This window comes from Camelus ferus, chromosome 2 (genome assembly GCF_009834535.1).
Source record: "Camelus ferus isolate YT-003-E chromosome 2, BCGSAC_Cfer_1.0, whole genome shotgun sequence".
NCBI lineage: Eukaryota > Metazoa > Chordata > Mammalia > Artiodactyla > Camelidae > Camelus > Camelus ferus.
In genome coordinates this window covers 85407371-85421967 of record NC_045697.1, presented here as the reverse complement: position 1 = coordinate 85421967, position 14597 = coordinate 85407371, and the positions used below count along the sequence as shown (strand labels likewise).

At 40.2% G+C, this 14597-nt stretch overlaps 1 protein-coding gene across 2 annotated transcripts in view; it reads left to right on the top strand.

Annotated features, from left to right (window-relative positions):
* Positions 1 to 14597, top strand: part of NDNF (neuron derived neurotrophic factor) — a 37364-nt gene continuing 22767 nt past the window's right edge. Inside the window, exon 1 of one of the 2 annotated variants that reach the window (XM_032462669.1) lies at positions 1 to 18. The gene's annotated coding sequence lies outside the window, so the exon portion shown is untranslated. Of the gene's footprint in view, positions 19 to 243; positions 828 to 14597 lie in introns of those variants that run through there. The other variant, XM_032462658.1, reaches the window with a different exon arrangement.

Below are 14597 nucleotides of genomic sequence, written 5' to 3'. Positions count from 1 at the left end.
CCTGCGCCTGGCTGGGAGGTAAGGATGGGAGTATGCCCTCCGCGATGCCGCCCGCGAGGGTCCCTGTTTGAAGAGCGCTGGGTCGCAGTGTGTGTGTGTGTGTGTGTGTGTGTGTGTGTGTGTGTGTGTGTGTTCGCGCGCGCGCGCGCGGTGGCGCGCAGCGGGAGGGAAGGAGGAACTGAGCGGGAGGCAGTGGGCAGAGAAGGGAGGGGGAGGGCGGGCAGCGGTGGGGCGGGAGGGGGAGCGGCTCTGGGCTTCAGCTGTGACACTCGGGAGCGATCACACACTCCCCGCTCGGAGCCGAGAGAGAGCGGAGCGAACCAAGCCGCGCACACGCCGCTGCCGCCCAGTGCGCCCGGCTCTCCCTGAGCGGCGCTCCAGCCTGGAGCGGGTGCCCCGAGCGGCCACCCGCCCAGCCCGGGCCAGCTCAGCTCCGCGCTGCAGCATCCTCCAGCCGCCAGGTCCCCGCACGCTCCCCGCCTTTTAAAAGGACCTCCCGCCGCTTCCTGGCTCTGCCCCGGGATCCCCCAGTCCCGCGCTCCTCCTTGCTCCACTTCGCAGCAACTTCGGCGGCCGCGCGCCACCAGCTCTTGCCCGCCTTTGAAGTTTGCGACGTCGGCCGCAAAGTTGGGACACTTAGGCCGGTTTAATTTTTCTCTTTTAACTGCGTCCTCTACCCTACCACCCCCCACCCCAAGTCCCTTTGGTTCCTGAGTACTGGTGCTTAGCATCTTGGCCGGAGCCGGGGACTTGGACTGTTTCGCACGCCACACCTCGGGGAGGGATATTTCCTCTTCCCTCCCAGGAAAAACAAACATTTTTTTAAGGTAAGTAGCGAGAGGAAAGCAAACCCCGACGTCCCGACGCCTTAGCCCGCCACCCGAGACCTGACACAAGGAGCGTTCACACTCGAGGGCTCATCTGGGATGTGGGGGGTGGAGGCGCAGGTCCCCTAACTCGGCGGGGCCCCGCTAGGTTCTCGGTCACCGCTGGGCGAGAGCGTTGGATCCCGAGGAGCCGAAAGCGTGCGGGTATTGGAACTGATCTCCCTCGGTTCTCCAGACTGTTTTGGTGGCTGAGCGGTCTCAGCGGTTTTAGGAGGAGGTGGAGAGACAGTGCACTGGCCGGGGCCACAGGGTCCGGTACCCAGGGTGCGGTGGAGTCCGGGGAGCCGCAGAGCCCTTATCCTCTACTTGGCCTGGACATTTTCTTTGCCCGTCTGCTAGAGGGCTGCTGCCTCCCTCTCCGGGTTCATGCCCTCTGCCCGCCGCTGGAGAAAGTCTGTGAGACTGGGGTCTTGCAGGGCGCGACTGCGTGTGAGGCGAAAAGCCGGGGGTCTGGACAGCGCGCGGGGTTCGCCCACGGGCAGGGAGCGCGAGGGTTCCTGGCGGGCGGTCCCAAGCCGCGCACTCCCGGGCGCTAGGCTCTCTCTCTGCGCTGCCAGGCCGACCCCCTACCGCTCTGGGTCCTCATTTGTCCCCTGTGTGGTGGGCGAGCATCTTTAAAGAAACTTCCTCGAGCTGAGCAGGGTGGCCTGGGACCGGATCCTACTTTTGCCGGGAAAGCAGAGCAGCTGCCGAGCGGACACTCCTTCCCGCCCCAAACGGAGCAACAGGGCGTCACGCCCTAACCTGGTCTGCGCGGGAGTTGGGGTTCTTTCTAGTGCGTGCTCCCTTTAGGACTGAAGTCAGGGCGGACCCGACATTCAGGATCCGAACCAGTAGTTCCAAGTCCCAGCTGTTCTCTTGGGGCACTTCACAAACCTCTGATTTTGGGGTGCGGTTTCGGTTCATTGCGCTCCCTGTTGCCCCCTCCCCACTGTGCATTCCCGCATCCCGCCCCCGGAGGTCTAGGCGGGAGAATTCCCGCAGCCCCCTGCACCCGCTGCGTGCGGGTCACCGAAATCCTTGGAGTTTTCTGCCGGCACCTTCGCGCTGCCGCTGAGCTGTCCTTCCGGCCCGGTCGAGGTTCCCCTCGCGGTCCCCTTCGGGGCGCTGTCCATCTGCTCTGGGTACAAGTAGCTCCCTGAAACCAAGACCTTGAGCGGGAAATGAACCTGAGAAAATGTTTCTGGGTTGGTTTGTGTATTTTTTAACAGAGTTCTTTTTTTATCAACTTAGTTGGGTTGCAAATTTGTTTACTTCTCATCTCGGTCCCGCTAAATCACACACACTATATGTATTTTTTTCATTTCTTTGCTGATCTCTCCGAACACACTACCCTCTCTTCCCCCCTCCACCCCTCCTCCTCCTGCCTCGCTTCCTGAACCCTTTTTCTTCTCTGAAGGAGGGAATCTCCGCACCTCCTCCTCTCCTCCTCCCACCCGGTCCCTGGGCGGCTGTGAGAAACAGGGGAGTCGTCAATGGAAATAAATAGGACCCCGCTCCATTCTCCGCCCCCTTCAAACAAATAAAATCCTCCTGGGCTCGCAGAAGTAGAGATAAAACATCCCTCCCGAGGGAGCGGTTGTGAGGATTTGATGGGGTTGAATTGTTTTATTATCCTGAAAGACGTGATGGATGGATGCGAGAGCAAATATGCCTACAGAGCAGAGTGTATTGAGGGCGATCGGTATTTATTATTACTCATTATTGTTTATTAAGAGCGATAATAAGGCCGTAACCTTAGCTGAACACTGTGTTTATATTTGGTTTTGATTTTATGTCGGTCTCTTATTACAGTGGTTTCAGAAAGTGAAAACACCAAAAGGGTATTAATTCCTCACACTCACTCTGCATATGGAATTAATCAAATGTCAAAAAGATACTGTCATTTTACCAAGTTTTAACCCATGAACTTTTATAAGGTTGCAGTCTTTTAAATGTCCTCATTTGCCTCAGTCTGTCTCCTTAAAGTTCAAAAAACTTGGCAACATAATTAATTATGGTCCCAATTCCCATTTTCAATCTAAACCTATATTCAGGATTATATTAAAATATCCCATCACTTATCCTTTAAAAGTGATGGAACTCTGATGAGTTTAAATTCTTGGGAGGGGGGCTGGGAATGAGGGGCCCAGAAGTTAGATTTCTCTCAAAAATCCTTCCCTTCTTCCTTTAAAGAAAGAAATTACAAATGTTTTCTTTGCACAGTTCTCAACTTTAGTGAATGTACTTAATCTTTACCACACACTCGAAACATAACAGCTAGCAGCTTTGTCTGTATTGTTTTCATTTTTATGTCAGGATGTTTTATTCATTAAACCTGCATGTTGAAGTCGCAGGCTCAGCGTGTCAATTAACACTCTATTTTAATTAGTAACTATCATAAAAAAAGAAGCTAGAACTCTGTAATGGGCCTAAATTGCTATGAATTATGTGTGGTTTAAATTATGCATTTATTTCAGCAGAAATGAAACCATGAATAGAAAATATCTTTTAATCACTTGCAGATACGGCTTTTATCTCTTAAGATGTAACAAAATATATAATTGAGAAATATTCTTCTAAGAATGAGGGAAGCCCCCACCCTCCGTTTATTTGTCCTGGGTCTATTGAACATTCATGTGGTTAAGTATGAATGTTAAAGAGTAAAGAATAATAGCGAGCTGAGGGAATGCTGCATTACAAGTAGCCACCGTGGGTCAGTCTTCAGATAACTTAATGTAGCAACTTTCTCAAGTGGCTTCACGAACCTGAGGATTCAGACTGTAGTTATCTCACTTGGATTTATTGACCAGACTCTGCGTGGTATCTGGGGAAATGTGTGGGAAATCTCCAACAAAAGATTTGAAATGAAGAGGGGAAAGGTAGGAATAAAATGTATCTGTCTGTTGTTATCTTCCTATGTTCATTTCTATAGTAGTTCTAGGCAGTCTATCTAGAGGTCAGGATTTTTTATTTTAAAACCCAGTGTATTTTTGTTGTCACTGTTGTTAGGACAGAACGTATTTTTCATCGTGCTGAGATGGATGAGTAGATATTGCACATGGAACAGTTATGCCTGAATTAACAGATAGCAGAGGGGTAGTGTGAATTCCACATAATTTGCATTGATTTAAATTATTTTGATCTCTCTTCCTTGGTTTTCACAATGATTAGGTGGTTGATTCTAGTAACCAAGCAGCACTCTCTGACACTGTTTTTCCTCGCTGTCTTCTTATCAGGTGTTGCTTGGGGGTCAGTGCATCCATAGTAGCAACCTGGTAATGAATGAAACTTACCAGGGTCAGTTGCCATCAGCCAGTCACCAGGAAGAAAGCATATTCTATAGTCATCTGTATTGGGTGAAAAAGGCAAGCATAACTTGCAAGAATCATTCCAATTATTCATTTGACCTTGAACCGATAACCAGTACCTCTAAATATTTATTTTGGGACGATTATTCTGAAGAATGTAATTTATTCTTTCCCATTGGTTTACAATCATTTAGTAGAAGCAACAGCTTAAAAAGTTATAGTTGAGTAGTCAATTACACCATGACTTTGCTTTGAAAACTGACTTTCAAATTAAAGTCCTCCAATACTTAAATATCCCATTTAAAAAATGCTTCGCAATTTAAATCCTGAAGTGACGCTAAATTCTGCTTTATTTTTCCAGGATATTACCATACAAATTGATACTTAGGATACTCGATGCTTCCACATGTTAATTTCCACCTTGGAAGGAAAATAAATACTATTATTGTAGTTATTGTGGTTTAAAAAAAAATCACAGAGTATGACATGAAAAAACAGAACTGCTAATATTTTATTGACTCACATAGTGGTATGTTGACCATAAATTCAGTTACATTGCGGAGAAAACCAGCACCATTTTAGTGTGGGTCTTTGTTTGTTTGGATGTGTACAAATTCGTGTACTTCTTGCTACTTCTTAGATGACACTTGGCATTTGCTGTACCACCAGTCCCCAAACCAGTATCAGAAGCAGGGTGTTCTTGGCTGCTTACTTCCTGAACACACTTCTTAAACCCAAAGATGTTATATCCACATCTTCCCCCTTCCTTTTGGTATTTACCAAAAACTGCAGACCAATAAATCCACACATTTTAGTCTTTTGAAATATTTGGAACATATGAAATATACACTTTTAATTCACCTGAAGCTTTTAAAATAAGATATTTCTTGCTTTGCATCTTAAAAAGTAAGAGTAAGCTATTTGATCAGTATAGAATAAAAGCAAATTAGTAATATGTTTCTGCAGACCTTTCCCTTCGGGATAAAGAAACAAATTTGACCACAGAACAGCTGGATACTGGGTCCTGTTACAATACCAATTTTTTAAAGGACTCACTGAGCTAGATTTGATTTAAACTTCACTTTAATGTCCGCAGACCTCAAGTTTATAAGTATAGAAACTTCCAAGATTACATGTTATTATTCCTTCAATAAGTTCCGGATCCTTTGGAAACTGATTTATTTTAGTAAGTCGGTGAATAGTTTTTGGTTTTCATTCGTCAATTTTTTCTTGTAGCAAATTTGGACATGACATATATTTAATGTTTCATATATTTCTCAAGTATTTATTTTTAGTTTCACTTGTGAAAACACTGAAATGAATCTTCACTTTGAAAAAGAAAAATATGGCAGCATATGTATAGTTAACTTATCAAATGTCTCTTTTAATTATCCTTTTGAAAGATTTTTCTGCCTTTTATATAGTCTTAAGAAAAGAAAAAAACATTTTTAGAAATAATGGGGTTACATAAAGTTTGGAAAAAACTCAACAAAAACATGATTGCACATGATTGGAAATCAACTCATTTGAGTGGAACTCTTAGACACTTCCTCTGCAGTGTGGAAAATTTAAATTTAATGATCAAATGACAAAAATCAAGTTAGCAACGTGCGCTCCTGTCTGTTTTCTAGTTGAAACGCTCAGCCAATATCATGAGTAGTGGAGACGGATAGAAGTAAGTTTCTATTAGTGTTTCTTCTCCCGAACATGAAATTGAGATAAACGCCCTCTTCTTCCAGCTGTGTGCTCAGAGAGCATATATTCCACAATCTAAAGACATAGCCAAAAAATATGGGCTATATTCAAATGGGTGTTTCATCAACAACAAAAAGGTATCATGATTATATCTTGTTGTTTGAGGCAACATCCCTATATACACACATCTAGATAAAATATGAGACTGAAATTCATCATTTTCTAAAATAAGTAGTAATGGCATAATTAGAAAGATTTATGAGGTATGATACTTTCTTTGGAAATCACCATGACTATTTTTAAAGTTACGGAAACTATGAAAAATTGTTTATATGCAAAGATAGACAATACCATCTCTAGCCAGTTGACAAACAAAATGAGGGGCAACATTGTGGTACTTACTTGGAGATATTATGTTTGAAAGGGAAAAATCTAATGTAAAAGGGCTTGACTTATTTAGGATTAATTTTTCCAATGTAGGTGCCTCTTGGAGTATAGATGGTTACAGTTTATAGCGCATCATTGTGAGAAGTAAACCCTAGCTATGCATTTGAACCTAGGCGGTGGCTTTGCCTACTCTCTTCTGTTCAGGTTATATGTGCTCTAAGCCCATAGGCATTGCCAGGTGTAACATTATGTATTTTGTTGCAGCAATAAAATGTGTTTCTGATTAAATTATCAGAGGCATACCAAAATACACACACACAAACATAATGTACTTGATCATTTTTAGTTATCTTGTTTAAAATACACTTAAAGGTAAATAATAAACACTAGTATATATATATCACAATTTAAATCTAAATAATGTTCATATGTTGATAGCACTCAATGAATGTTGTAATATCGTATTAAATTACAGCCATCACTAAAATTCACTGATCTTATCAAAAGCTTCAAATCGGGATTGATTCAGAAGTAACTAGATCCTGTAATTGAAGAGAGATTTCTTGCCAGCAGTGGTGACAGAGATCAGAAACAGCAGTGCTGGCTAAAACACCTAGCAAACTGAGGGAAAAAAGCCCTCACTTTTCTTTTGGCCTCTCCTAAATCTCAGATATCTGAGTTCTAGGGCTGATCCTTCAAAGTTTGCTACAATTGCCATGAAAATATATTACCTTTGAAGGAAAATAGAACTGCCTCTTAAAAATAGGAGATACAAATTTAACCCTCTAGCAATCGCAGTACCAGGATTAACGCTACTAGCAGATGAGCTAACAAGACAGGTCCCATGAGAGATGGCCCGAGAGTTACAGGGACCCTGCCCCAAATATCACCACGGTCTTTCATGGTACTAAAATGCCACCTGAAAAAAGATGATTTTTAAAAAAAATTTTTTAAAGTGATTTAGTTTTTCAATGTCCCCTGTATATATGAAGTTACCCCGGGATGAGAAACATGGTAAGCTGCAGTTGGCTAATATCTTCCAAAGATGTTAATAGCTAGTTAAAGCCAAAAACTAGTTGAAGACAGAATTTTAGGGCAGGGTGATATGTATCTTGGGCTCTCTTAGCCTCTCCTTCTTTAGAGTGTCTACCTTTAGTATATACCTGGTCTCTGTTCTCTTCCTCTGGTAGTTGATTCTCGGTTTCTTATATTCTAGTACAAGTTATACCCAGGGCCAGCTTCATGGGCTGCACTTAGGAGAGGCCTCTGTGCTCCGTTGAATACTCTGCTATTGCCATCTTGAAATTCTTAAATTTTGAACAAGAGATCTTGCACTGGGTCCCACAAATTATGTGACTCACCGCCATTCTACTTTGGTATGAGTTTAAGAGAGAATTTTGATGTCCGGGAATTGGAAAGGACATTTGAGATTATCTTTGCAAGGTTAGGTCCAGTGAGTATTTGATTTAAAAATACGTCTTTTAACTAAAATGAAAGATACAGGATACTCTTTTAAACAACTGAGGTAGAGGTTTCCCATTGCCTCTAAAATTATACTTAATAGTTATCCAGCTTCTAATAGTGTCAGTCTTGTAAAGCAGAAGTCCCTAAGATAGAGTGTCCTCTTTGCCTCATTACAATGCACACGATGTCTCATTATGATGAAAGAAGAAAATATCATAGAAAATGTTCTATTTATATTTACTTTTATGTATAAATAAGGGAAATAAGTTTTGTTAATATTATTTACTAAATCTGTTGACAAAGGTACTCTTACTCAGCATAGCAGATGGTCACTGAACAATAAAAAAAAAATGGCAGAGGTGATGGCTTCTATGAAGTACAAATATTACAAGTGAAAATGATGACATTCTCATCAGCTCTTATAGGAATCAGCCCTGCCCACAAATGAACCAGAAAAAGATTCAAAGTATACAGATTTCATCTGTTATAATTAACTATGATATTCATCTCAGTATAGAATGCCTTAAATTGTTTAATATAAATGAAATATATATGTATTTTATATATATATATATATATATATATATATATTTTTTTTTTTAAGCACAATTCTAAGAGATTTGGAGACAACACATTACAGAGCCAGGGGTCTTAAAAGGAGGTAAACAGGAAGCTGACAGAGCCCTCAATTAAATTTGCTACCGCTATCTTCAAGAGTATTCTTAGTTATTTGTATAAACATTTCATAATCCCTCTGTTGTCAATAATTAGATATTGTATGCCATTATGTTCAGAAAATTCCATTATTCTAACAGTTAAAAAAAACTTACCATCCAATAACTTAACCTTCTTAACAGTCTCATACAAATGTATATTGTGCATTTTGTGTTACATTTTGAAATTTTTATTTGAAATTTTGTTGGTTTTCAGTGAAGTTGTCAGTTATTAATTTGTGTTACAGTTGTTTCTGTGCTTTGGATTTCACAATGTGAATGGAAAAGTTTCTATTTATTAGTATTATTACAACCCTGGATTATTTACAAGGTATTTCCACATCCATCATTTTCCTTAATCTTTACAGGAATCCAGTGAGGAAGTTATTATATCCTGCTACTCCTGAGAAATCTGAGACTCAGTTTTGCATAAAAGACTTACCTAAACTCACAGACTTTTAAAATCAAGTGCTAACTCTTTGGTTTCAGAAGCAAAATTGATGGAAATGTCTAAAATTTTTAAATTGAGATTAATTGCCAAATTAATTTGCAAGGACACAACTTGCTTAGAATTTTTTTTTTACAATTTAATGATTCAAAAATATCATTAATTTAGTCTAAATCCACAAGATCTTAATCATAGGATGCTACGTGTTACCTGTTTTTTGTTTTGATAATAATTAACTTATTAGGGAATTTTTTATGGGAAATAATTACATTTTCCACTTTAAATCACTATTTAAGGTCATGATTAAACAACTTGTCTTGTCTTAAACATTCTAGTTTAAAATAACACGAAGGTGGAGCAAGGATAAATAGATAAATAACGCCCCACACCTGTCCTTCTAGGAAGTTAAAGGCTTTTATCTTAATAGGAATTTTTGGAAGTGAGATGGGATATCAATTTCTGACTATCTTTAATTGCTGGTGTAAGTCTCCCTTGCTGCCTCACATCCCCAACCACTGTTTGCACAGATCCTACCCCAGTCACAAAAGGCAAAGTAGTCCGTCACTGTGCTTTAGTAAGTCTACATACAGCTGTGGAATCGATTCTTGAAGGCAAACCTCTTTTCCCTTCTTCAGCTCTCGTCTTAATTAGTCCCCTTGACCAGCCATTCAAACCTGGGTGTTAAAATGCCCTAAAGTACACTATGTGCTGAGTCTGATGTGTATGTGCATGAGCCTGTGTGTGTGTGTGTGTGTGTGTGTGTGTGTGTGTGTGTGTGTGTAACATACAAAAGCTTTAACATACTTTAGAGACAAGTTGTCTGGAAAAGGAAATAATAAAACATATTCTTCTCCAAAAGTAGAATCAAATAAAAAAATCTGGGATTAGAAAATGAGTTAAAAGTTTATTAGAGAAACCTATTCCAATTATATGTGGTAGGTACAATATTAAAAAATCAGTAGGCTTTGGAACCCCTTTTTAAATTAGTAGTAACTAATAGTAATTCAGGTCTGCAGTTATTTTATTATTCCATTAACAATATGACATTTTTGAGAGGTAAGATTGGAAGTTAGATCAGTTCTAAGATCTTTTAAATACATTATTTTTTAAAAAGTTGGATGAGAGTATATATTTCAATGGAATAATGAGAGCTGTTATAGACACCTATAATAGGATATTCCAAAAATTCTAAAAGTTTATAGTCCTTTAAAATACAATGAGGAATAAGCAAGTTCACACAATGAAAGGATTTATACAGAGACACGCATATTAACACTTCAGCCACCAAATTCAGTCTATAATTGAAAACTCTACATTTAAAATGTATTCACACCTTCCAGAGCAGCAACCACAAAGAGGCAGTTTGGAAGCATCTTTTCCTCTTGGCAGGTTCTGTCTTGTAATGAGCGTTGAACATCGTTGACCCCCCAACACTCACCAGCTGCAGCCTTTCCTTAATGCTTCCCTTAAAAAGTTTTTAAAAGGAATAAAAACCACACCTAACTATATATCTTACTTTTGGAGGGGAATGGAATGAAATAATTGTGGATCTGAATTCCCATACTGGGTCAGTTATTTTGTGGTTTGCCATGTCTCTAATTGTTGTCGGCTTATGTTTGTATTATTTCATCATAATTTGCTATAATCTCTTCATGAAAAGTGACTCTGGGGTCTGTCCGCATTGTCTGCCTTTTGAGTGTCCTGTTCTTTAATCATCTCTTAATCCAGAAATAATAATGCAGAACATCCCAGGAACTGAGCCTAATCCTCCACTCTCTAATCTCAACACGTGCATCTTAAATCCTTCGCTAGATCTAGTGCCTAAGAAGCCTGAGCACACTCACCTTTGTATCAGTTTTAATCCAGCTTTGTTCATCAGGCAATATTGATGTCCTCAGATAAGGCGTATCAAGGCTAAAATAGAGAATATTAGAGTTTCCTACTGTTTACATGATTGTTTTAAAAAACCCAACCTCTTGGCCTTTCCTCTGTGTTTCTAGTCAGTCTTTAATTAAAGAGGAACTTAACCTTTTACCTGATAGATTTGGTGAATAAAGTGAGAATAATCTGATGCTGAAACTCCTTCTCATATCTCTGATTTAAGAGCAAGTCAAAACGTATCTCTTTTGCTGTTGAATAAAATTTTGCAACTAGCTTGAGAAGCTGGTTTATAGTTTTGTAAAGAAATAGAAACTTTTTTTACTTTTAAAAGAGTATTCACATCTACAATTTTTAATCTCAAAACAACTCTGGGAATAATTGGCTCCATTTTGTAGATGAGGAAACTGAGACTCAAAGAGATTAAGAGACTTGCTCAAAGTATAAAAGCCAAAATTGTTCAGTCAGAACTTCTTCAGTTCAGATCTCCTTACTCTATGGCCAGTGATTGTTTCCTATTTTAGATAGAAATTTTGGCAGCCTCCCCAAACTTGACTGAATAAATGAATACATACATAAAAATTAAACGACAGGGGAGAATGGAAAAGAGTAAAGAACGAACCAAAAAATTAAATTCCAGATTGGTAAGAAAATCAATCCTGAATTGACAGGAACCCAAGATGTGGGGAGAGCTCATCTGAACAATGAGACAGGAGACAGAAGAGTGAGACAAAGAAAGACAGGAGATGTTCTCTAAACTACAAGATTGTCAGGAACCAGTGTCCTTCGAGGATATTATCTCATCTCTCCAAAGACACAGCTCGAAGTGTACAGTTTGTTTTTGGCCTTGGATTTTAAGACCAAACAGTTAGAAAACTTTAACTTAGTTCTTTTTACAAGAACAACATACGCATGTGCCCCTCTTTTTTCTTTTTTTCTGGATATAAGAATAATTTAGGGTTTAACCATTTTAGCTCTTTAAGGTCCCTGGTCCACCCATCTCCCTCATCTATCTTTGGACTATATTATCGTGAGTCTATTTATTTGTAAATTCCTCTTCTGATTTTTGTCCTGGGCTTTGTCTCTGGAGGCCACCTCAAATCCTCTTTGATAGCAGACAGGCTTGAATGCTGTCCTGTGAAAACAACTGCTGGGGAAGAAGGAGTAAAGCTTCCAGACCATCAGATATTTGGGAAAATATGGGATTGGATTCGTGGAATCAAATGCCACTTCCTCGTCTAGGGTATTTACTTTTCTATGGTCATATAGTAGATAATTTCTTCTTGATAGTATCTGATTTACTAGTCCTGTATTTGCCAACTCCAGTAAGTATATGAATAAATTAGAAAATTTGGTATAACTTTGAAAAAAACTCACAATTTCCCAAATGGTAAGTGGTCCACTAGTCCATTATTGGGCTTTAAGATAAACCTAGACATATTCCCCAGAGGGAATAATCCTGCCTGTCATTTTTTTTTAATGCAAAGAAGGTAGAGAGAAAAGAAAGCTGTGAAATCGTGAGGATATGATACTAATTCTCAAAGTAAAAGGATGAAAGGATGTAGACAATCTCTATTTCACCAAAGCTTCTCCCTAAATAGATGTTTAAATATTAAACTTTGGAAATGAATGAAAATTAGAAATCAGAGAATTCAAACAGTGAAAATCCTGGAGATGAAAATCGTAGTGCTGCTCGTACCAGATAACAGGATTGGGAGACACAGAGCTACCCCAAGTGCAGTCCTTGAACTACCAGCATCCCCATCTCCGGGGAGCTTGTTAGAAAGGATGAGACTCAGCGCCCACCCCAGATCTTTTGAATCAGAATCTGCATTTTACCAGAGAGTCTGGGTGATCGGTGTGCATGTTAAGGTTTGAGAAGCACTGGTCTATATCATTCCTATTTTCTGATCAGAACGTATCCCATCCAAACATATTTTTATGTGTTTACAGAGGAAAGAGGCCCTCCTGAGTAATGAACCATGTTATTCTACCAGAACATTCTTGTGTTCTGAAGGACAGAAGAAATGCATCCTTATGCTCAGCCCCTGCACCGCCCGGCACACACCATCTGTCTATGGCAGCTGTGCCCACAGGTGTCCATGATGTCCACCTCAAAAGCTTAAAGATACTCTTCCCAACATTTTAGGTGTCACACAATAACCTGTTATAAGTTTAGTGCTCATAAAATGGTCAAAAGCTTACAACATATTTCCTATTTAGCTTATATTATCTCTTGTGAAACAAATTCCATAAATCAGCAACACCAGCCAGTGTTGTTTTCATTTCCATTTGTTCATTACATACCCGGGAAGTGTTACGAGCACATGCTTGGTGTTGGGTTCTGTGATCAGCATCATCTCTGTTGTAGAGAGAGCACACATCCTTTCCACCCTGGGAGTGTCAAGGATACATACAAACAGAATTCAAAATGGTTTGCAAGAGAAATAGGAGCATAGAAAGTGCACAACTAAATTTCTCTGTGGTTGTAGATGGTGGAATCTTGAAGGAGTGGGAGTTTGCCCCCAGAGACACCCCCATGGTGTCCCTGCAAAGGAGGCAGAAGCAGGTGCTGGGAATGTGAGCAGAGCGTGGGGGAGTTGTAGGAAGAGAGTTTGTAGAGCGAGTAGTGACGTCAAGGACCCCGCATGCGTGGTTTTCATTCTCTACTTCATGGGAAGCATCTAAGCGTTTGTGTTTTTTTTAAAAGAGTGAAACAGGTTTTGTTTATAAAGGGAACAATGCAGTATGTGTAGAACGACTGAGGAGAGATGTGGGAAGTGGGTATGAGAGCACTTAGGGGAGATGCAGCAAATGGACAATTGGAGGCGTTAGCTGTTTGGACAGAGAAGAGGGAACAACTTTGAGAGAGTCTGCAGCAGGTACATTGGCAATTTATGATGGATATCAGGACATGGGGCTGGGAAAATCACAGGATATTGAGGTTCCTCGTTTAGCAGCTGACAGGATTGCGCTGCTGAGGTGATCCTACCGTGCACTGACTTCAAGGTAGCCCTTCAGTTGGGGGAGGGTGTAGCTCAATGGTAGAGTGCATACCTGGCATGCACAAGGTCCTGGGTTCAATCTCCAGCACCACTATTAAAAATAAATACATTAATAAGCCTAATTACAAACCCCCTACCAAAAACAAACAAACAAAATGTAGTAAAGATAGCCCTTCATCAACCTAACCAGGAGCTACTGTTCCACTTCAGGTAACAAACATGGAAACCAAGACTTGGAGTGATTCCGCTAACTTAGTCACAATGATACTGAGGTTTTCTGACAGAGGAAGGAACAGGGCCCAGGTTCAGATTCCAGCCTGGCTCCTGAGTCTGGCTTGGTGAGGCTGCTCCACACCACTGAGGGTTAGATGTCTGGGAAAGGAAGGAAAATGGGTTTGCAGCTAGCAGTCAGCCTGGGGGCTTTAGCCAACAGCCACCTCCAACTTCCTTGCGTAGTCCAGAATGTTGAGGGATTTTTTTTCTGAAGGGCAACATTTCAGATTACTTTACTCTCTGCCATAAGCTTCTTTTTTGTTTGTTTGTTTTTTGTTTATATATATATATATTTACTACAGTATAGTCAGTTTACAATGTTGTGTTAATTTCTGGTGGACAGCATAGTGATTCAGTTTTATATATATATATATATATATAAATAAACTTTTTTATATATATATATATAAACTTTTTGTATATATGTAAAATATATATATATTCCTTTTCATATTCTTTTCCATTATAGGCTATTGCAAGGTATTGAATATAGTTCCCTGTGCTATATGGTAGGACTCTGCTGTTTATCTATTTTATATATAGCAGTTAGTATCTGC